The sequence below is a fragment of the Arachis hypogaea genome, chromosome 1 (assembly GCF_003086295.3).
Source record: "Arachis hypogaea cultivar Tifrunner chromosome 1, arahy.Tifrunner.gnm2.J5K5, whole genome shotgun sequence".
Lineage (NCBI taxonomy): Eukaryota > Viridiplantae > Streptophyta > Magnoliopsida > Fabales > Fabaceae > Arachis > Arachis hypogaea.
The window spans coordinates 59,294,783-59,319,474 of NC_092036.1; the positions used below are offsets into that span (position 1 = coordinate 59,294,783).

A 24,692-nucleotide genomic window follows, 5' to 3' on the forward strand; every position below is an offset into this window, starting at 1 on the left:
TGCCTTGGCATCACAACACCAAACTTAATACTTGCTTGTCCCTAAGCAAGTCCTGAGTTAATTGAGAAAACAAGTATGAAAAGCAATTACATTGGCTATATTAGCAAGCATTTGAAGTTCATCAGAAGGGTTTTATGCAGAAAGTTGCAGTATCACTTTTTCATTCTTATCAGGTAGGATTATCACTTTTTCATTGCATCCATCAAACACTGCTATGGCCTCTTGTTATTCTTATGTCTTTGGCACATTTTCCTTTTTTGTTTTTCTTTTTCTTAGAGCTCCTTTGCTCCTTGTTTGCTCAGTGTCATGTGTTGCACAAGCCTTTGGCATTTTCTTTTTCTTATCATTGCATTACACATATCCACTACAGGCATTTTTAGTTCACATTTCTTCTTGAGACATTGATGCCCAGCACCTCTTTGTGTGACTAAATGTTTTGTATTTAGGTTGCTCTTGATAATGGACTTTTGGTTGATAATCCCGGGTTAGTTAACCCAAGTTACCAAGTGTTGAAACACTCCTCAGAACCTATTCATCCAAGCATATCCTTAATACATAAATACCACAGGCATTTGTCTTAGAAGTTCAAACCATTGGTGCCTAGCTTATTTTCTCAATTTTTTTTTTTGGTTGCCCCTTTTCAGTGGCTTTTTCTTCTTCTTTTTCTTTCTTTTTCATGGCCAAAGACATTTATTCATCAAGATCCATAGACAATACTCAACTTCTACACAAAAATTGATAATTCTACACTCTATTTCCAGTGATCTGACTAAACAATCAAGCATGCATACCACCACTTAATTCTACTTGATTTGTCACTAATTGAGCCAAGTTACTTTTGTTCAAACTTTTCTTTTATTTTTGAAACAGAACAAGCATGGCAAGCATTTGTTTAAGAAGATGTAGTTATATCCAAACATCTAGGCATTCACTTTATTCAAAGCAGTAAACCAACACTCCTACAAAATGACTTAAAATGAAAGAAAGATTCAACAATTACAGTTTAAACCAGAACAAGCATGCTTTTGTTTGCCTTTTAAAGAATGGTCAAGGAACAACACCACCTTGTGAAATTTCTTGTTTTCTCCTTGTTGCCAGGAAACAATTTGATTTCTCTTTCTTCTCCTAATTGTTGCTTCATGTTTTTTTTTAAGCTCCTTGTTTCCTTTCCTGCAAAGAGTGATGAAGTTGCTTGCTTCTCAAGCACTTGAGTGGTTAGCTCAACTATGTATGGGCAAGTGTCTGAGTCTTAAGTTGGGGTGTGAACACCAAACTTAATCTCCTACTTACTCCTCTGCTCTTTGAATCCTTGAATTCTCCTTGGAATGAAGTTGCTGCTAAGGATTTTAAGTATTTCTGTGATTGCTTAGAATGGTTATTCCTTTAATATAATTCAAAGGTTGTTGTGTTCAGTTGATCTTTATGGTGGAACACCAAACTTAGAGTTACACATTCCCCTTTGAATTATTGATCCACGAATTCATTGTTTGGTGTGAAACACCAAACTTAATTCTTTGCAATGCACAGAAACTACTTCACCTTTTTATTGAAACAAATAAAAGAAACAGCAAAAGAGTGTTACCTCAGGTTGGGTTGCCTCCCAACAAGCGCTCTTTTAACGTCATTAGCTTGACGGTTGTCCCTTGTTAGGGTGGATTGTAGTGCTTGATGTCTTCTCCTCTTACTATGAAAACGTCCCCATTTGATTCCTTTATGATTTCCAAATGTTCCATAGAAAGAACTTTCCTGATTGTGAACACTTGAGGAAGCTGTGAAGGAATGGTTTTGAGGCCAGGTGGCATTGGCAGATAATGACTTGATATCACTTCATCTCCCGGAGAGAAACCTTCAGTGGGAATTTTCTTGTTTCTCCACCCTCTTGGCACTTTCTTTACAATTCTTCCCTCTCTCTTGAGGACTTCTTCTTTGACTCTTATGCCAGGAGGTTCCTTCTTATTTGTTTCTTTTAATTCTTGTGGCTTTAACTCTTGCAAATCTTGTTTGCCTTCCAAGGACTGTTTTAGAGTTTTAGTTGCTGGATTGCTTTCCTCCGAACAGAGATGGCTACTATCATCCTTAGGCTTTTCAGATTTGGTTCAGGGTCAGATGCAGGTTTGAAAACATGGAAAATGAGCTGTTCATCATGTATTCTCAAAATTAGCTCTCCTTGTTCTACATCTATGAGCGCTCTAGCAGTGGCTAGAAATGGCCTTCCCAGAATGATAGGGTGTAGGTAGCTTTCTTCCATGTCCAAAATGACAAAGTCTGTAGGGAAGAAATAATTTCCCACTTTCACCAGCACATTCTCCACTACCCCTTCAGCTTGCTTTTGAGTTTTGTCAGCCAGTTGTATGATTACATCAGTGGATCTTACCTCATTCAGTTGTAGCCTCTTCATAAGAGTCAGAGGCATCACATTTATGCTAGCTCCTAGATCACAGAATCCTCTGTCAATTTTTGTTTCCCCTATGATGCAAGGGATATGGAAACTTCCTGGGTCTGTTTTCTTAGAGACTATGTCCTTCTTGATGAGTGCACTGCATTCCTTGTTCATTATTACAGTTTGTCCTCCCTTCAAAACTCTTTTCTTGCTCAGCAATTCTTTCAAATACTTGATATGTGTAGGCATCTGCTGGAGGATATCAAGAAAGGGAATATTGATATGGAGAGACTTAAATGTCTCTAGGAACCTTGAATATGTTTTCCCTTTTTCACCTCCTCCTAACCTCTGAGGAAATGGTGCTTTTGGTTGGTATGTTTCCAGCGTGCCTTCCTTTTGCATATCCTTAGCTTGCTCCATTTCGCTTTCCTGCTTAGCTTCTTCCACACTTTCTTTCAAGATTTCTGGCTCCTTTTCTGAGGGTCTGATTCCGTCTTCTTCTGAGACTTCCTTCAATGTGGTGATGGCCTTGCATTCTTCCCATCTCACTCCCTTTTGTTCCCCTTTAGGATTCTTTTCTGTGTCACTAGGGAACACTGCAGTTGACTTAGGGGCCTTTTGAGAAAGTTCTCCTACTCGAGCCTCCATCCACTTGAGTTTTTCGTCATGGTTTCTTAAGGTTGATCTCACATCGTCCCTAAAGGTTTTCAACTCACTTATGTCCTGACCCATGTTTACTAACCTTCCTTCTATCCTGTTTAATTGATCTTGAAATTGTTGGCTCGGATTAGGTTAGGCAGGTTGGTTATTTTGGCCATGATATGGTGGTTGGGAGTAAGTGTTTTGTGTGGCTTGGTATGATCTTTGGTTGGAGTTTTGGTATGTGGAATTGTTATGTTGGTTGTGGTTGTAAGGTTTGTGGTTTTGTGGTTGGCTTTGCTGGTTTCCCCACCCAAAGTTTGGGTGGTTTTTCCATCCTGGGTTGTAAGTGTTGGAATGTGGATCATATGGTTGCCTTTGTTGATTTCCCACATAGTTGGCCTCTTCCCAATCACCTCCTTCAGTGCTTACTTCCTCTTGATCTTGTGTGTATAGTGCAGCCACTTGCTTTGTGTCTAATTTCCTGGTGAGCTCTGCTAGTTGCTTGGCAAACACCTTGTTTTGGGCTAGAATTGTATCAACATGGTTCAGCTCCATCACTCCCTTAGTGTTGTGCCTCTCTGAAGCATAGTAGTACTCATTCTCAGCCACTGTCTCAATCACTTCAATGGCTTCTTCCACAGTCTTTTTCCTGTTCAATGAACCTCCGGATGAATGGTCTACAGCCTTCCTTGATTCATAAGAAAGTCCATCATAGAAAATATGCAATTGCACCCAGTCAGGGAACATGTTTGGTGGGCATTTCCTTGTCAACTCTTTGAACCTCTCCCATGCCTCGTAGAGAGTCTCACCATCCTGTTGTCTAAAAGTCTGAACCTCAGATCGAAGCCTATTGACCTTTTGTGGGGGGTAGAAACGTGCCAGAAACTTGCTCTCCACCTCATCCCAGGTTGTTAGGCTGTCCCTTGGGAATGATTCCAGCCACTTAGCTGCCTTGTCCCTAAGTGAAAATGGGAACAAGAGCAGTTTGTAGGCATCTTCCTGGACTCCATTGGACTTCACTGTGTCACAAATTCTCAGGAATTTGGTGAGATGTTGATTTGGATCTTCATTAGCACTCCCACCAAATGAACAATGGTTCTCCACCAGTGATATTAGCTGTGGTTTGAGTTCAAAATTGTTGGCCTGAATGGGTGGTTTCTGAATGCTACTACCACAATTCCCAGAGGTTGGGTTTATGTATGAACCAAGAACCCTTCTCTCAGGAATGGCATTGTTTCCATCATCCCTCTCATGGTTGTGAACTTCTCTATCCATGTTGAGATCTAGAGCTTCCTCAAAGTTGTCCTCAGATTCTCCTTCAGATTCTTCTTCTCCCAGTACCCTCTTCCTTCTTGCTTCCCTTCTAAGTCTATGCAGGGTCCTCTCTGGTTCGGTATATGGAGGGGTTGATGTCTCTCCTCTCCTACCTGTCATACAAGAACACACCACAAGCAACAACCAAGTGGAATACTCTTGGTTAATAGAAGAGTATGGTTAGAGCAGTTGAGGAATTAATTCAAATAGTTAGTGGGTCAGTGAGTTAGTTGCTTGAAATGAAAGGCATAAGAAAGAAAAAGCAAATAACAGAGTGCAGAAATTAAAATTCAACAAGTAACTTGAACTAAATTAACAAAACAAAAAAAAATTGCTCAATCTAGTTAACTTCCAATTTGAGAATTGTCAATCGAAAAGCAATCCCCGGCAACGGCGCCATAAACTTGATGTAGCATAACCTTGATGCTATGATTTTAGGAAATTGCACAATCGGCAAAATTCCTTCCGGCAAGTGCACCGGTTATCGTCAAGTAAAAACTCACAATAGAGTGAGGTCGAATCCCACAAGGATTGGTTGAATGAGCAATTCGGCTTAGAAGTTTGTTCTAGTTGAGCGGAATCAAGATTTAGATGAGAATTGCGGAATATTAAATTGCATGAATTAAAGAGCTAGAAATTAAATTGCTGAAATTAAAAGGGATGGGGGTGATTGCATGAAATTAAATTGCAGAATGTAAAGAGAAAATGTAGATCAGAAATGGGGAATTCATTGGGTTTCAGGAGATATTGAGATCTCCGAATCAAAACATTTCTATCTCTTCCTCAACCAATGCATTCATTGAATTTTGCTTGGCAATCTTATATGATTGGATCCCAATTCCTTGGCTCACCAATTCTCTCTAAAAACAAACAAATTCCCAATCCCTTGGTTTAAATGTTCATAAGAAGAGATGATGCTCGACCACTGATTATACCACACAGCTTCATGAACCACAATTTGGTAGGATTACATGTCACAATATCCATCCAAACCCCAATCCAATTCACTGTGAGAAAGCTTCTCTAGCATGAATCCTCCATTCCTTTCCCAAGGTTCCGAAGGATTCCAATTATGGATAATTTCTTTCCCAAGACAACTACCCAATGGAATTAGATCGAGAAGCTTTCTAACAAAATTCAAGAGAAAAGATTGAAGAAGAAGATAAAAAGTATTATTGATTCATTGAATTACAATAGAGCTCCCTAACCCAATGAAAGGGGTTTAGTGAGTCATAGCTCCGAATTCTATTACAAAAGTAAAAAAATGCTAAAGTGTCAAAAAAGTCCCCACTAACTTCAATTCTATCCTATTTATACACTTTCTAAATTGAGCTTCTGTTGTGATTCTTGGGCTTTGAGGCCTTTCCCTGATTTCCTTTTTGCTTTGGGTTTATGATCCATAATACTGATGAGGCTGTGATCCAACTCTGTAACATTCATTGAGCAAACTTAGTGATAAACAAGTAATGACACAAGACTCAACAAATTGAAGTTCCAGACTCATCAATTCTTCAGGCCCAATCCCATAAGCTATGATATTCAATTGGGTTTCATACCATAATAGGTTTAAGTTAATATTTGTGTTCAAATGCTAACTTAAACCTCAATATAATTGGCCCAGAAACCCTTTCAAAGAGTGGCGTTTAAGTTGAAGTTTAAGTTTCAGTTTAAGGTTAAACTGAAACTTAAACGTGGAATTGGAAGAAAGCAACCCAGGAGGGTAATTACTCGAACACGTTTAAGCTTCAGTTTGAGGTCAAACTGAAGCTTAAACGTGGAAATGAAGATTGCAACCCTGGAGGCAATTCTTGGTCGAACACGTTTAAGCTCCAGTTTGAGGTCAAACTGGAGCTTAAACGTGGAAATGAGAAGGCAACCCTGGAGTAGCAAAAACGCCGAACACGTTTAACCTCCAGTTTGAGGTCAAACTGGAGGTTAAACGTGGGAATGAAGAAGGTAGCCCTGGAGTGTGAATGTCGAACACGTTTAAGCTCTAGTTTGAGGTCAAACTGGAGCTTAAACGTGAAAATGGCTTCCTGGTGCCTCATATAGTTCGAACACGTTTAACCTCCAGTTTGAGGTCAAACTGGAGGTTAAACGTGGAATCACTCCCTTGGTGCCATTCTCATTCTGGCGTTTAACCTTCAGTTTGAGGTTAAACTGGAGGTTAAACGCCAGTTTCCTCTTTTCTCAGCTTTCATGATTCTGGCGTTTAACCTTCAGTTTAACCTTAAACTGAAGGTTAAACGCCACTTTCAGCATTTGGTGCATTCCTTATTCTGGCGTTTAACTTCCAGTTTAGGGTTAAACTGGAGGTTAAACGCCACTTTCACATTGTACTCCACATGTGATCTTCAAGCTTCCTTTATAGATTTGGTTGCTTCCTTGCCTAGCCTCTTCTTCCCTGAAATCATCCATACAATTGCATCAAAGTCTTGCAGATTTTCATGAGAATTCTTCCATTCATAGCATTTAAGTAATATAACTAAAAACTCATGGAATTTGCATCAAAATTACACTGTTTGGATGATTCATTACTTTGTTGTTCATTTAACCATTCTTGGTTACTTTAAGCTCAAGAAAATGCATAAAACAACTAAAACTAACAGAAAAATGCTAGTGAAACTAGCCTAAGATGCCTTGGCATCACAACACCAAACTTAATACTTGCTTGTCCCTAAGCAAGTCCTGAGTTAATTGAGAAAACAAGTATGAAAAGCAATTACATTGGCTATATTAGCAAGCATTTGAAGTTCATCAGAAGGGTTTTATGCAGAAAGTTGCAGTATCACTTTTTCATTCTTATCAGGTAGGATTATCACTTTTTCATTGCATCCATCAAACACTGCTATGGCCTCTTGTTATTCTTATGTCTTTGGCACATTTTCCTTTTTTGTTTTTCTTTTTCTTAGAGCTCCTTTGCTCCTTGTTTGCTCAGTGTCATGTGTTGCACAAGCCTTTGGCATTTTCTTTTTCTTATCATTGCATTACACATATCCACTACAGGCATTTTTAGTTCACATTTCTTCTTGAGACATTGATGCCCAGCACCTCTTTGTGTGACTAAATGTTTTGTATTTAGGTTGCTCTTGATAATGGACTTTTGGTTGATAATCCCGGGTTAGTTAACCCAAGTTACCAAGTGTTGAAACACTCCTCAGAACCTATTCATCCAAGCATATCCTTAATACATAAATACCACAGGCATTTGTCTTAGAAGTTCAAACCATTGGTGCCTAGCTTATTTTCTCAATTTTTTTTTTGGTTGCCCCTTTTCAGTGGCTTTTTCTTCTTCTTTTTCTTTCTTTTTCATGGCCAAAGACATTTATTCATCAAGATCCATAGACAATACTCAACTTCTACACAAAAATTGATAATTCTACACTCTATTTCCAGTGATCTGACTAAACAATCAAGCATGCATACCACCACTTAATTCTACTTGATTTGTCACTAATTGAGCCAAGTTACTTTTGTTCAAACTTTTCTTTTATTTTTGAAAACAGAACAAGCATGGCAAGCATTTGTTTAAGAAGATGTAGTTATATCCAAACATCTAGGCATTCACTTTATTCAAAGCAGTAAACCAACACTCCTACAAAATGACTTAAAATGAAAGAAAGATTCAACAATTACAGTTTAAACCAGAACAAGCATGCTTTTGTTTGCCTTTTAAAGAATGGTCAAGGAACAACACCACCTTGTGAAATTTCTTGTTTTCTCCTTGTTGCCAGGAAACAATTTGATTTCTCTTTCTTCTCCTAATTGTTGCTTCATGTTTTTTTTTAAGCTCCTTGTTTCCTTTCCTGCAAAGAGTGATGAAGTTGCTTGCTTCTCAAGCACTTGAGTGGTTAGCTCAACTATGTATGGGCAAGTGTCTGAGTCTTAAGTTGGGGTGTGAACACCAAACTTAATCTCCTACTTACTCCTCTGCTCTTTGAATCCTTGAATTCTCCTTGGAATGAAGTTGCTGCTAAGGATTTTAAGTATTTCTGTGATTGCTTAGAATGGTTATTCCTTTAATATAATTCAAAGGTTGTTGTGTTCAGTTGATCTTTATGGTGGAACACCAAACTTAGAGTTACACATTCCCCTTTGAATTATTGATCCACGAATTCATTGTTTGGTGTGAAACACCAAACTTAATTCTTTGCAATGCACAGAAACTACTTCACCTTTTTATTGAAACAAATAAAAGAAACAGCAAAAGAGTGTTACCTCAGGTTGGGTTGCCTCCCAACAAGCGCTCTTTTAACGTCATTAGCTTGACGGTTGTCCCTTGTTAGGGTGGATTGTAGTGCTTGATGTCTTCTCCTCTTACTATGAAAACGTCCCCATTTGATTCCTTTATGATTTCCAAATGTTCCATAGAAAGAACTTTCCTGATTGTGAACACTTGAGGAAGCTGTGAAGGAATGGTTTTGAGGCCAGGTGGCATTGGCAGATAATGACTTGATATCACTTCATCTCCCGGAGAGAAACCTTCAGTGGGAATTTTCTTGTTTCTCCACCCTCTTGGCACTTTCTTTACAATTCTTCCCTCTCTCTTGAGGACTTCTTCTTTGACTCTTATGCCAGGAGGTTCCTTCTTATTTGTTTCTTTTAATTCTTGTGGCTTTAACTCTTGCAAATCTTGTTTGCCTTCCAAGGACTGTTTTAGAGTTTTAGTTGCTGGATTGCTTTCCTCCGAACAGAGATGGCTACTATCATCCTTAGGCTTTTCAGATTTTGGTTCAGGGTCAGATGCAGGTTTGAAAACATGGAAAATGAGCTGTTCATCATGTATTCTCAAAATTAGCTCTCCTTGTTCTACATCTATGAGCGCTCTAGCAGTGGCTAGAAATGGCCTTCCCAGAATGATAGGGTGTAGGTAGCTTTCTTCCATGTCCAAAATGACAAAGTCTGTAGGGAAGAAATAATTTCCCACTTTCACCAGCACATTCTCCACTACCCCTTCAGCTTGCTTTTGAGTTTTGTCAGCCAGTTGTATGATTACATCAGTGGATCTTACCTCATTCAGTTGTAGCCTCTTCATAAGAGTCAGAGGCATCACATTTATGCTAGCTCCTAGATCACAGAATCCTCTGTCAATTTTTGTTTCCCCTATGATGCAAGGGATATGGAAACTTCCTGGGTCTGTTTTCTTAGAGACTATGTCCTTCTTGATGAGTGCACTGCATTCCTTGTTCATTATTACAGTTTGTCCTCCCTTCAAAACTCTTTTCTTGCTCAGCAATTCTTTCAAATACTTGATATGTGTAGGCATCTGCTGGAGGATATCAAGAAAGGGAATATTGATATGGAGAGACTTAAATGTCTCTAGGAACCTTGAATATGTTTTCCCTTTTTCACCTCCTCCTAACCTCTGAGGAAATGGTGCTTTTGGTTGGTATGTTTCCAGCGTGCCTTCCTTTTGCATATCCTTAGCTTGCTCCGTTTCGCTTTCCTGCTTAGCTTCTTCCACACTTTCTTTCAAGATTTCTGGCTCCTTTTCTGAGGGTCTGATTCCGTCTTCTTCTGAGACTTCCTTCAATGTGGTGATGGCCTTGCATTCTTCCCATCTCACTCCCTTTTGTTCCCCTTTAGGATTCTTTTCTGTGTCACTAGGGAACACTGCAGTTGACTTAGGGGCCTGTTGAGAAAGTTCTCCTACTCGAGCCTCCATCCACTTGAGTTTTTCGTCATGGTTTCTTAAGGTTGATCTCACATCGTCCCTAAAGTTTTTCAACTCACTTATGTCCTGACCCATGTTTACTAACCTTCCTTCTATCCTGTTTAATTGATCTTGAAATTGTTGGCTCGGATTAGGTTAGGCAGGTTGGTTATTTTGGCCATGATATGGTGGTTGGGAGTAAGTGTTTTGTGTGGCTTGGTATGATCTTTGGTTGGAGTTTTGGTATGTGGAATTGTTATGTTGGTTGTGGTTGTAAGGTTTGTGGTTTTGTGGTTGGCTTTGCTGGTTTCCCCACCCAAAGTTTGGGTGGTTTTTCCATCCTGGGTTGTAAGTGTTGGAATGTGGATCATATGGTTGCCTTTGTTGATTTCCCACATAGTTGGCCTCTTCCCAATCACCTCCTTCAGTGCTTACTTCCTCTTGATCTTGTGTGTATAGTGCAGCCACTTGCTTTGTGTCTAATTTCCTGGTGAGCTCTGCTAGTTGCTTGGCAAACACCTTGTTTTGGGCTAGAATTGTATCAACATGGTTCAGCTCCATCACTCCCTTAGTGTTGTGCCTCTCTGAAGCATAGTAGTACTCATTCTCAGCCACTGTCTCAATCACTTCAATGGCTTCTTCCACAGTCTTTTTCCTGTTCAATGAACCTCCGGATGAATGGTCTACAGCCTTCCTTGATTCATAAGAAAGTCCATCATAGAAAATATGCAATTGCACCCAGTCAGGGAACATGTTTGGTGGGCATTTCCTTGTCAACTCTTTGAACCTCTCCCATGCCTCGTAGAGAGTCTCACCATCCTGTTGTCTAAAAGTCTGAACCTCAGATCGAAGCCTATTGACCTTTTGTGGGGGGTAGAAACGTGCCAGAAACTTGCTCTCCACCTCATCCCAGGTTGTTAGGCTGTCCCTTGGGAATGATTCCAGCCACTTAGCTGCCTTGTCCCTAAGTGAAAATGGGAACAAGAGCAGTTTGTAGGCATCTTCCTGGACTCCATTGGACTTCACTGTGTCACAAATTCTCAGGAATTTGGTGAGATGTTGATTTGGATCTTCATTAGCACTCCCACCAAATGAACAATGGTTCTCCACCAGTGATATTAGCTGTGGTTTGAGTTCAAAATTGTTGGCCTGAATGGGTGGTTTCTGAATGCTACTACCACAATTCCCAGAGGTTGGGTTTATGTATGAACCAAGAACCCTTCTCTCAGGAATGGCATTGTTTCCATCATCCCTCTCATGGTTGTGAACTTCTCTATCCATGTTGAGATCTAGAGCTTCCTCAAAGTTGTCCTCAGATTCTCCTTCAGATTCTTCTTCTCCCAGTACCTCTTCCTTCTTGCTTCCCTTCTAAGTCTATGCAGGGTCCTCTCTGGTTCGGTATATGGAGGGGTTGATGTCTCTCCTCTCCTACCTGTCATACAAGAACACACCACAAGCAACAACCAAGTGGAATACTCTTGGTTAATAGAAGAGTATGGTTAGAGCAGTTGAGGAATTAATTCAAATAGTTAGTGGGTCAGTGAGTTAGTTGCTTGAAATGAAAGGCATAAGAAAGAAAAAGCAAATAACAGAGTGCAGAAATTAAAATTCAACAAGTAACTTGAACTAAATTAACAAAACAAAAAAAAAATTGCTCAATCTAGTTAACTTCCAATTTGAGAATTGTCAATCGAAAACCAATCCCCGGCAACGGCGCCATAAACTTGATGTAGCATAACCTTGATGCTATGATTTTAGGAAATTGCACAATCGGCAAAATTCCTTCCGGCAAGTGCACCGGTTATCGTCAAGTAAAAACTCACAATAGAGTGAGGTCGAATCCCACAAGGATTGGTTGAATGAGCAATTCGGCTTAGAAGTTTGTTCTAGTTGAGCGGAATCAAGATTTAGATGAGAATTGCGGAATATTAAATTGCATGAATTAAAGAGCTAGAAATTAAATTGCTGAAATTAAAAGGGATGGGGGTGATTGCATGAAATTAAATTGCAGAATGTAAAGAGAAAATGTAGATCAGAAATGGGGAATTCATTGGGTTTCAGGAGATATTGAGATCTCCGAATCAAAACATTTCTATCTCTTCCTCAACCAATGCATTCATTGAATTTTGCTTGGCAATCTTATATGATTGGATCCCAATTCCTTGGCTCACCAATTCTCTCTAAAAACAAACAAATTCCCAATCCCTTGGTTTAAATGTTCATAAGAAGAGATGATGCTCGACCACTGATTATACCACACAGCTTCATGAACCACAATTTGGTAGGATTACATGTCACAATATCCATCCAAACCCCAATCCAATTCACTGTGAGAAAGCTTCTCTAGCATGAATCCTCCATTCCTTTCCCAAGGTTCCGAAGGATTCCAATTATGGATAATTTCTTTCCCAAGACAACTACCCAATGGAATTAGATCGAGAAGCTTTCTAACAAAATTCAAGAGAAAAGATTGAAGAAGAAGATAAAAAGTATTATTGATTCATTGAATTACAATAGAGCTCCCTAACCCAATGAAAGGGGTTTAGTGAGTCATAGCTCCGAATTCTATTACAAAAGTAAAAAAATGCTAAAGTGTCAAAAAAGTCCCCCACTAACTTCAATTCTATCCTATTTATACACTTTCTAAATTGAGCTTCTGTTGTGATTCTTGGGCTTTGAGGCCTTTCCCTGATTTCCTTTTTGCTTTGGGTTTATGATCCATAATACTGATGAGGATGTGATCCAACTCTGTAACATTCATTGAGCAAACTTAGTGATAAACAAGTAATGACACAAGACTCAACAAATTGAAGTTCCAGACTCATCAATTCTTCAGGCCCAATCCCATAAGCTATGATATTCAATTGGGTTTCATACCATAATAGGTTTAAGTTAATATTTGTGTTCAAATGCTAACTTAAACCTCAATATAATTGGCCCAGAAACCCTTTCAAAGAGTGGCGTTTAAGTTGAAGTTTAAGTTTCAGTTTAAGGTTAAACTGAAACTTAAACGTGGAATTGGAAGAAAGCAACCCAGGAGGGTAATTACTCGAACACGTTTAAGCTTCAGTTTGAGGTCAAACTGAAGCTTAAACGTGGAAATGAAGATTGCAACCCTGGAGGCAATTCTTGGTCGAACACGTTTAAGCTCCAGTTTGAGGTCAAACTGGAGCTTAAACGTGGAAATGAGAAGGCAACCCTGGAGTAGCAAAAACGCCGAACACGTTTAACCTCCAGTTTGAGGTCAAACTGGAGGTTAAACGTGGGAATGAAGAAGGTAGCCCTGGAGTGTGAATGTCGAACACGTTTAAGCTCCAGTTTGAGGTCAAACTGGAGCTTAAACGTGAAAATGGCTTCCTGGTGCCTCATATAGTTCGAACACGTTTAACCTCCAGTTTGAGGTCAAACTGGAGGTTAAACGTGGAATCACTCCCTTGGTGCCATTCTCATTCTGGCGTTTAACCTTCAGTTTGAGGTTAAACTGGAGGTTAAACGCCAGTTTCCTCTTTTCTCATCTTTCATGATTCTGGCGTTTAACCTTCAGTTTAACCTTAAACTGAAGGTTAAACGCCACTTTCAGCATTTGGTGCATTCCTTATTCTGGCGTTTAACTTCCAGTTTAGGGTTAAACTGGAGGTTAAACGCCACTTTCACATTGTACTCCACATGTGATCTTCAAGCTTCCTTTATAGATTTGGTTGCTTCCTTGCCTAGCCTCTTCTTCCCTGAAATCATCCATACAATTGCATCAAAGTCTTGCAGATTTTCATGAGAATTCTTCCATTCATAGCATTTAAGTAATATAACTAAAAACTCATGGAATTTGCATCAAAATTACACTGTTTGGATGATTCATTACTTTGTTGTTCATTTAACCATTCTTGGTTACTTTAAGCTCAAGAAAATGCATAAAACAACTAAAACTAACAGAAAAATGCTAGTGAAACTAGCCTAAGATGCCTTGGCATCATGTATACGAACCCTGTTTCCTTCAAAAGCTGCTAAAACCATATTTTCGCACCAAATTTGAACGCGCATAACTTTTTTGTTTTAATTAAATGATTTTTCATCCGTTCTTTGAACGACATAAACCTCATGGATCTCATTTTTATTTGAAACAAGTTTGACAAAATTTAAGGGTCCGGAAGCTGAGTTATGGCTCGCCGAAGTTGGTCAAAAATTCACTTTTTACCAAAACACCAAAACCTCTATTCTTTCCAAATTCCCAATTCAAAACCTACATTTCACTTCTCAAAACGATATCAAAATTACTTAAAACAGTTACACATCCATTTCATTCCTTCCACAATATTCTAATTCTCAATTCCATCAATTTCATTCAACAATCCACATATATATTCAATAACTCCTTAACTAAATCAAGAACAATTACATTGCCACAACATGCCAACACATATATTCATCATATCACACATCAATTACACACCAATATACATTTATTCACTAATCAAATCAACAACCAAATTCAATTCAAGATTATCCTATGGTCATCTAGCCTAAGTTTTCACGTTACATTATATATTAGCTACGAGAAACCAAAATCATACATTGGCCGATTCCTCCCTAAAGCCAAAGCACCTCAAATATCTCTTTCCTCAAGTGTCCAAAGTCTTGAATCCTCACCGAACAAAAATCCAACCTCCATGATTCGCTTTCTAGTCACAGATATCACCAAATTTGTCTGCAAAACATAGATCTCACTCTAATTCCACATAAATACCACAAAAGTTAAAATAGGCTTCATAATCATTAATAATTCACAAGAGTTAGTGGTTCCTTATCTTACCGATAGAAATTTAGGACAAGACCCAGCAAGCCCACAAAGCTAATTTGATCCTAAACACCAAAATTACATAATCTCTCAAAATCAAAACCTCAAATTTTTTAAATTGGGGGGGGAGTGGCTGAGTAAGAAATTGATATATTCTTATCAAATTGCTCAGTAAATTTTGTAGAAAATTTCGAGACGAACGTGTGGCCACTGATGGCTCGTCAATCGGAGCTCCGGATTGAAAGTTATGGACAATTGAATTTTTGGAGACATTAGGATTTTGGTTTTTTAAATGCTATTCTCTCTAAGTCAACGCATTCCATGACTGAAATGGGAAGAAAGCTTCGTATGGGTGTTTTATAGGTTGGCCCTTGGGTCCGATTTAGGTCCGGTCCAACCGGTTTGGCCCGTTCAGCTCAATTTTTGGTCAAAACTTTTAAAATTAGTGTCAAAACCTATATTTAAATTATTTCTATTTCATTAAAATATAAAATTAAATTTTCTAATTTCTTTGATTAATATTTAATTTATTAGCTAATTATTCACTAATTACGTAGGGTTTACATCCTACCCCCTATTAGAAATTTTTGCCCTCGAAAATTTTGGCTACTAAAGAAAGCAGCGGGAGCACTCTCTGAACACCTTGCCCAGGTCTGTGAGATGCCATTTAGTTCCTATTCACACCAAACAAGTGATATCAAGTTGATGAGTCTGTAAATCTAAAAGAGGAGTTGGATTTGAAAGAAATTGTTATTTTGGATCTTAAAAAGAAATTGGCTGAAAAAGATGAAGAATTGAAATTAGAGAAGAGTAACCATGACAAACATGTAAAGTGGTTGAAGAAGAAGGAAAGTGATCTTTCCAATTTGAATGACCAAGTTATTGAAGTTACTGTGAAGCTGAAGAATATGGAGAAGGGTCGTGAGATCGAGATTTTAGATGCCTTTGGTGAATGATTTAAACGTGTTGTTACTCAAGCAAAGTTGTTAGCCCCTGATGCACCACTATTTTGTGCTACATCTCGTGCTTAATTTAGGAGATTTTATCACCTTTTACCTATATTTATCCAATGAAATATCATGGTTTCATGATTGTCTCCTAAATTGTGCTTAAGTGTGAAAACATGCTTTTCGAACCTTTAATTAGCTAAATTTAATTCACCTTTGATTCCACTAGATGCCTTGATGTGTTTGTTAGTGAATTCATATTGGAAAGGCTAGGAATGGATCAAAGGGATGGAGAAGAAAAGCATGCAAGTGGAGAACTCATGAAGAAATAAGGATTTGGGATGCTGAGATCGACACGCACGCGCAGCAGACGCGCATGCATGGATTGTGGAATAGCATGGTGACGCGTACACGCACTAGACGGGTACGCGTGGATAGGAAATTTCCAAGTGACGCGTACGCATACATAGCGCGTACGCGTCGATGCTCGCATGTGACTCACTTATAGGCGAATTCTGGGCTTCCCAGGCCCAGATCCAACTCACCTCTGAGGCTATTTAAGGCAGAATTCAAGGGGGAGTCAACATAACTTATCACATTAATTTTAGTTTAGTTTAGTTTTAGAAGGAAAGTTAGTTTTAGAGAGAGAAGCTCTATCTTCTCTCTAGAATTAGGATTAGGTTTAGGTTAATTTCTTAGATCTTGATCTACTTCTTCTCTTGTTTTAATTCTCCTTTTGCTTTATGAATTCTTATGTAGATCTCTATTTCTCTTTTAATGCAATTTATGATTTCCATGTCTTTTCATGTTCGATTTGATTTTCTAGTGTGGATCTCTTGCCTTGTAGTTAGATCTCTCTTTAATTCTTGCAATTCATGTTGTTTACTTTTATTGCCTTCTATGTGTTTGATGAAATGTCTCTTTTAGTTAAGAGTTAGATTTTGTTCCTCTTGGCCTAGGTTGAGTAATTGGAGACTCTTGAGTTATCAAACTCCTTTGTTGATTGATAATTGGAAGTTGCTAGTCAACTTGAATGTCACTAAAGCTAGTCTTTCATTATGATTTGGCTAGGACTTGTGATCTCAAATTGATTATCTCCACTTGACTTTCTTCCATGGTTAGAGGTTAACTAAGTAGGAGCAATGGATAATTCTCATCATAATTGATAAGAATAGGTAGGATAGGACTTCTAGTTCTCATACCTTGCCAAGAGCCTTTCATAGTTATTAGTTTATTTCCTTTGCAATTTACAATTATTGTCTCTTATTCCAAAAACCCCAAACCATACCTCTAACCAATAACAAGAGCACTTTATTGCAATTTCTAGGGTGAACGACCTGAGATTTGAATACTTCGGTTATTAATTTTAGGGGTTTGTTACTTGTGATAAAAAAAAATTTTGCATGAAAGGATTTTAGTTGGTTTGGAAACTATACTTGCAACGAGAAATTATTTGTGAAATTCTATACCATCAAAAATCCGTTCATTAGCCCCCGAGAGTGATTTCTCGGCGATGGATCCGAGCAAAGTGGTTCGAGATAGAATTTTGGTAGATGATGAGGATACTGTCGAGGATAAGGATGACAACGTAACAAATTGATGTTTTGTAGTTTGTTTAAAAAACTTTTGAATGGTTTGTTGTAACTAACTCTTACCAATTTGTCTTGCATTTTTTAGGATTTGTAATAGGTAGGTTTTGAACTGATTTTCTTTTGATAATATTTAATCACTATTTGATGATATGATCTTCATTTGATGAGCTTGGATTTGACTTTTGCCAAGTTATTTGGCTATTTGAAATAAGTAGTTGGTTGAGACTAATTTCTTTTGGATAATATCTGACTATTTGATATTTGATGAATTAGTAGATAGATGTTTGATTGAATGAGTTAGGCAAATGGCTATTTTGGATTGATACTAATGTATTGGTCCCGATTTTTGATAGGGGTTCGATAGATTGAATTGTTTGGACGAGAATATCTCGTTATTTCACCTTTTTTTTGGTGATTTGATTGATGATTGAGTTTGATTGTGCATGTTTAAACGATGAAAATTTGTACTTGAAAAAGTATCACAAATAGATAAGTGTTTGTGGTTGTTTGATATTTGATGGAACAACTTAGTTGACTGTAGGTAGTCATAGTTCGGATAGATGTAGATCGGAATATAGTTGATATAAATGGGAAGAAAAAGAAATAGTTGATATAGATCGGTCTTTCTTTGGCCATAATGAATTGTTATATGACCTTTGCTTATAAAGGTGCAGGTAGGCTTGCCTCGTTAAAACCTCCCCAAGAAAATCCTTTTAAAAAAAATCTTGTGAGTAGGAAAAAGAGGACAAGCTTGTCCCTATCTTTTTAGCTATAATATTGCTTTAAAAAGAAAATGTTCCAAGTGTTGGGTAACATCGTACCATCTAGAGATTTAATCTTGTAAGCTCTATTTCTGAGGACTTCAAGGATTTTGAGTGGGCATTCCCATTTGACGACAAGTTTCCCATGGGATGGAGGTCGTCTGGCTTGCTCGGTCTTTCTGAGTACTAAGTCTCCAACTTAAAATGAATGAGGATTGAAGTTTTGATTGTACCACCGAGCTAGGTTTTGCTACATTGCTTGGTGGTGGACAGGGGTTATGTCTCGGACTTCTTCAATTAAATCGAGTTCAGTTCTCTGAGTTTCGTCATGATTGGTTGCTTGTGTTCTTAGTGAGGATTGAGAGATCTCCAAAGAAATCAATGCATTAGACCCGTAAACTAAGCAGAACAGGGTTTCCTTTGTAATAGAATGTGTAGTAGTGTTATAACCCCAAAGTATTTCTAGAATCATCTTGGTCTAAAGTCCTTTTGCATCATCTAATTTCTTTCTCAAAGCATGTAGGACAATTTTATTTGTAGCTTTGGCTAATCTGTTAGTTTGCAGATGTTCAACTAAAGAGAAATGTTGTTTAATTTTTAAGTGATGTAAAAAAGATGCAAAATTATGGTTGACAAACTGACGATCATTGTCAGTAATAATATGATGAGGTATACCAAATCTGCATATAATATGTTTGCAAACAATGAAAATCATTTGTTGTGATGTGATTTTGGCCAATGATTATGCCTCAATCCATTTGAAAAAATAGTCAATTGCCACAACTAAAAATATTACCTGACCTGGTACAATAGGAAAAGGGCCGAGGATGTCGATCTCCCATTGGTAGAATGGCCAACTTACCTCAGAGTGATGTAATAGCTCAGCTGGTACATGTATGATTGGAGCATGTTTTTGATAATTTGTATAGGTTTTCACCTTTTGATGACAATCTTCTTTCTATAAGCTCGGAAAGAAAAACCCAAGTCGAAGAATTTTGGAGGAAAAGTTTCGTGTGCCGTATATTCCTTCATGAACCTCGATCAAGGCAAGATCGACTTTTGACCTGTTTAGATACTTTAAGAGAGGACAAGTATAGCCTCACCTATACATGTTATTGTTTAACAATATAAAGAATGAAGCTTGTCTCTTGAATTTTTTCAAATTAGTGATTTCAGGGGAAATATTTCTAGTTTTTAGATAATGGATATAAGGCCATCGCCAATCATCCTTGTCAGTGATACGGTAAATGATAATGAAATGGATGCTAGATGTAATCAAAGTAGATTGTAAGAGAGTAGTAATGTGTGATTGTGTACTGGCGAGCTTTGACAGAATGTCAGCTCAGTGATTTTGTTCCCTGGGAATATGATGGATTCAAATTTTGAAAAATGAGATATGAGTATTTTAACCACATTTAAATGTTTTGTTAAAAGAGGATCTTTTACTTGAAAAGATTGATTTACTTTTTGTACTACTACTAAAGAGTCACAGTGTACCTTTATTATAGAAATATTTAATTGGATAGCTAACCTTAAGCCGGAAATGAGTGCTTCATATTCGGCCTGATTGTTGCTGGCCTTGAAGGAGAAGTGTAGAGAATGTTCCAAAACTATTGCATTGGTGTCTTCCAGAAGAATTCCTGCTCTTAACTACTGAGAGTTAGAAGCGCCATTGACATATAGTGTCCATTATGCTGGCATATCATCGGGTGTGGGAGCAATAAATTCAGTAACAAAGTCGCCGAGGTATTGTAATTTAATTGAGCCTCGGGATTGATATCTGATATCAAACTTGGATAATTTGAGACCACTTTATTAATTGTCCAACTAATTTTGATTTTGTGAGCACTTGTTGTAGAGGTTGCTCAGTTCAGACACTGATGGTATGGCTCTGGAAATAAGGTCGGAGATGCCTAGTTGAGAATACTAAGGCAAGGGCGAGCTTATCTATCTTTGGGTAGTGAAGCTCGACGTTTTGCAGTAATTTGCTACTGAAGTACACAAGTTGTTGCATCTTGTTCCTTTTTGTAACAAGAACAGAACTAATTCCCCAGTCAATAATAGATAGATAAAGACACAACTCTTCCCAAGTTCAGGTTTTTGCAAAATAGGAAGTTTTGAAAAAGTAGTTTCACATTCATGATCCCCTTTAAAGTTGTTTTTCTTTTTGAGTGATTGAAAAAAGTAAAAAGAATCTTAATAAAGCAGCAAGTCTCCCTCTTAATCGTTGCACTTCTTTGATTGTTTAAGGACTTTGTATTTCTAGAACAGCTCAGTATTTTGCAGGGTTTGCCTTTATACCTCAGCTTGTTAGCATAAAGCCGAGGAATTTACCTCCTTAGACACCAAAGGCACATTCTTCAAGGTTTAACCTCATGTTGTGTTTTCAAATTTGTGTGAAAATCTCCACAAGATTATCTATGTGAGATTTGCCGACTTTGGTCTTTGCGGCCATGTCATCAACATAGACTTCAATGTTCCAACCAATTTTCTTAACGAATATTTTGTCCATAAGTCGTTGGTAAGTAGCCCCTGCATCCTTAAGTCCAAAATGCATAATTTTACAGTAAAAATTACCGTATTCAATTATAAAAGTAGTTTTATCTTGGTCTGATAGATGCATAAGGATCTGGTTAGACACAGAGTATGCATCCATAAAACTTAAAGTGCCAAAGCCAGATGAATTATCAACTAAAGCATCCATGGATGGTAAAGGATATGCATCTTTAAGACATGCTTTGTTTAGATCGGTAAAGTCGACGCACATGTGCCATTTACCATTATCTTTCTTTATCATTACGGCATTTACTTGTGCACCTATAGCTCGGTTAGAGTAGGAATTTTGAGGCTGATGTTATAACAATGCCGAGCTTTGTGGTGGTCACTGTGAATTGTTGCAACAAGGTTGTCCTACACGTGAAACTTAACAGAGAGATGAATTATAGATACAATTGCCCCGAACTTATTCAAAAAAGGTCGGCCAAGTATTAAGTTATAAGGACTGAAACAATCAACCACAAGGTATTAAACATCTAAAGTTTTGGTTAAAAGACTCTCACGAAATGTGGCTTGTAACCACACTGATCCCAACATGGGTACTCGTTCACCTAAAAATCCTATCAAGTGTCTAGTGGATGGCTGCAGTATGTTATCACTCAACTTCATTTCTGAAATGTGGAGTAAAATAAAACATTGGCACTGCTTCTTGGATCTAACAAGAGTTTCCAAACTATTATGTCTCCCAATTAAATAGAGATGACAACAAGGTCGTCAAAATTAAGTTCGGTTGAATTGAAATTGAACGGTTGGAACGTCATTTCAGGAAAAGTGAGAAAAGTTTGATGATCATTGATGGTGTTCTCTACAGCGAGCATAGCTCGGTAAGTGCGTTTGCGAACGGAGTTTGATGCCCACCTCTGATGAAGCCCCCAGATATGCAATTAATCACTCCTCGGGGTTGATTGGATGAGCTGTGTGTGCTTTATCTTTATGTCGAGAAGATTGACCTACAGAAGTTAAGTCAGATTGATGTGTGTTGTTCTTTTGGATGTGGCCACTGATGTATTTGTCCAGATGTCCTTGTCGAGCTAAGCTTTTGAGCAAGTCTTAGGCTATGAGACGCTCATCAGTAATGTGCCCGTGCTTCTGGTGAAAAGCGCAATACTTTGTCTTGTCCACATTCTTAGTATCTTGGTATGTTCCAACTTTTCGAGAAGGTTTAATTAGCTTCGAAAATTTCCTTGATGATTTTCTCCCTTTTGGTGTTGAATTGGGTAAAACGTGGTGCAAACCGAAAAGGTTTCTTGTTGTCCTGAGCTTTATCGTCATCCTTATTGTTGTGATTCTTCTCAGATTTCATTTGACCCTTGGCTTTTTTTCAAAACTCAACCAACATTTTAGGCTTGGCCACTGTGATGGCTTCTTGAAACTTTCTAGGGTAGAGTCCACTTTTTATATCATGCAGATGTACCTCGGGGTGAAAGTTTAAGATGTTCATCGCTACTTTGGTGAAGAGGGTGATATACTCTCTTAAATTCTCGTGTTCTCCTTTCTTGATAGTGTTTTGATAGTCAAATCATTTAGATAGATGGAAGATGCAGTGAACTGATCTTCGAATTGCTGAGGGAGCTCCTGAAAGCATGAAATTGAACCTGCAAGTAAAGATAAAAACCATTCAAGTGCAAGACCGTCTAAAAAAGTAAGAAAACAACGACACAAAATAGGATCATAAGCACCGTTCACTGACATATTAGATCAGAACCTCTTGACGTGCTTTTTCGGATCTTCCATGCCATCGTACAGGTTACGTTAGGATTTTTGCTAGTGAAGAATTTTATAAAAATAGTTGCATTGTAGATATAGATTCTAAACTAACAGAAATCCTTTCGTGCAAACATTTTGGTTGTCACAAGTAACAAACCCCTTTAAAATTGATAACCGAGTATTTAAACCTTAGGTCGTCTTCTCAAGGAATTGCAGGGAGGTATGTTCTTATTATTGGTTATGAAAAAGTGTGTTTTGGGGTTGAGAGTGAGGAATGAATATGGCAATTAATTTAAATGGCAATTAAAATAAATAAATACTGTAAAGCAAACCCTTTGGAAAGGTATGAGAAATTGGAAGTCCAGACATAGTTATTCTTGTCAATAATAATGAAAGTTGAATCTTAATTCCACTTAGTTGACCTTTGCTAAAGCAAAGGAAAGTCAAGGGACTAATTAATTTGACCATCGAATCCTATTTATTTCCTAAGAAAAGGTTGGGAATATTGAAGTTCAGTTCAATTAGCAAAGATAACAGTTATCAATTATGTTGAGCTAAGATAACTCCTGAGTTACTAATTTCTTAACCAAGACCAAAAAGGGAAAGTAAATTAATTCTACTAGAATGAAAATGTCTTCAGATTGGGAATAATCAATGGCATAAATAAAAGAAGGCAATATTAAACTGAAATACCTCAAATAACATTAAATAAGAAAATCATCATGAATGTGGCATAAGCCAAATAGGCAACATAACTAATATAAGCATTAAAGTATCTGAAAATAAGAAATAAATATAAAGTAAAAGAACATTTAACCTGGGATTGAGAGTCACTCCTAAAACTAAGAGAAGTCCTAAATCCTAATCTTAATGAGAGAGGAGAGAACCTCTCTCCAACTAAACCTAAATCATGGAAAGTAACTAAAAATTCGATTCTCTGAATGGATGCATTCCCACGCTTCATAACCTCTGGTCTATGCCTTCTGGACTTGGATTTGGGCCAAAAAGGGCTTCAGAATCCGCTATGAATATTTTCTGCAATTTCTGGTGCGTAACCTCTGTCACGCATCCGCGTGGGTCACGCGGTCGCGTCAATTGGAGTTTTCCTTGTCGCACGTTCGCGTCAGTCATGCGGCCGCGTCATAGGTGTTCTTCTTTAGGCGCGTGGTCGCGTCAGTCATGCGGGCGCGTCGCTGCTTCTTCGCGCTTGGCATGCGATCGCGTCGCTGCTAGTTTCTTCACAAACTCCATTTTATGCTTTCCTTTCATTTTTGTATGTTTCCTTTTCCATCCTTTAAGTCATTCCTTCCTTAGAAGATCTGAAACTACTCAACACACTAATCATGGCATCGAATGGTAATAAGAGAGGATTAAACATAGGGAACTTAAGGCCAAAGAAACATGTTTTCAATCAAAGCACATAATTAGGAAGGCAAATGTAAAACCATGCAAATAGTATGAATAAGTGGGTAAAGAGTTGACAAAATCCATTCAATTAAGCACAAGATAAACCATAAAATAGTGGTTTATCAACCTCCCCACACTTAAACAATAGCATGTCCTCATGCTAAGCTCAAGAGAAGCTATAAAGATGAAGAGGAATGGTAGGATGTATGAAATGCAACCTATCTATATGAATGCAACTACATGCAAAATTATTTCTACCTACTTGGTTAAAAATAAATAAGTTCTCTAAGACAAACATAAATCAGATTTCACTAATTCAAATCATATAAAATAAAGACAAGTAAACTCGTAAGAAGATAGCTCATGAAAGCAGGGAACATAGAATTAAGCAATGAACCCTCACTGGTAGTGTATATCACTCTAATCTCTCAAGTGTCTAGGGTCAATCACTCTATTCTTCTCTAATCATGCTTTCTAAACTTTGTTCTTCATCTAACCAATCAACAAATATTTAATGTACTAATGCAAACATCATGAGGTCTTTTCAAGGTTGTAATGGGGCCAAGGCAAGGGTGAGGATGTATATATAAGGCTAAGTGAGCTAATTAAGTGAATCCTTGATTAGTCTAAGATCTCACCTAACATACATACTTTGCAAAGCAAAGCTTCTTTACCTATTCTCCCATATTTTTCCCACTTTTGATGTTACATGCTCATGCATTAGTTTTAATTTTGTCCCATGTGCATTGCTTTATTTTGCATTTGGGGAATTCTTTTGTATCCCCTTTATTCAAATACTGAATTATATATATATATATATATATATATATATATATATATATATATATTTTAATGCACATGGTAATTCAATTATTTTAATTTCACATGAGCATGCTTCCCAAAAATTTTATTTTGAATTATTTCATTCTTTTCAATTTCCC

The 24,692-nt window shown here is 37.7% G+C and overlaps 2 non-coding genes and 1 pseudogene across 2 annotated transcripts; all 3 read left to right on the forward strand.

Moving 5' to 3' along the window:
• The first annotated feature begins 3,767 nt into the window (after positions 1 to 3,767).
• On the forward strand, positions 3,768 to 3,871 carry LOC112715092 (small nucleolar RNA R71). The gene has a single exon (XR_003159461.1). It is a non-coding gene; the product is annotated as a small nucleolar RNA R71 (small nucleolar RNA).
• A 6,869-nt stretch (positions 3,872 to 10,740) lies between these two features.
• Positions 10,741 to 10,844, forward strand: LOC112715104 (small nucleolar RNA R71). Its single transcript, XR_003159468.1, has one exon. It is a non-coding gene; the product is annotated as a small nucleolar RNA R71 (small nucleolar RNA).
• A 10,099-nt stretch (positions 10,845 to 20,943) lies between these two features.
• Positions 20,944 to 24,692, forward strand: part of LOC112729513 (cysteine-rich receptor-like protein kinase 2) — a 33,826-nt pseudogene continuing 30,077 nt past the window's right edge.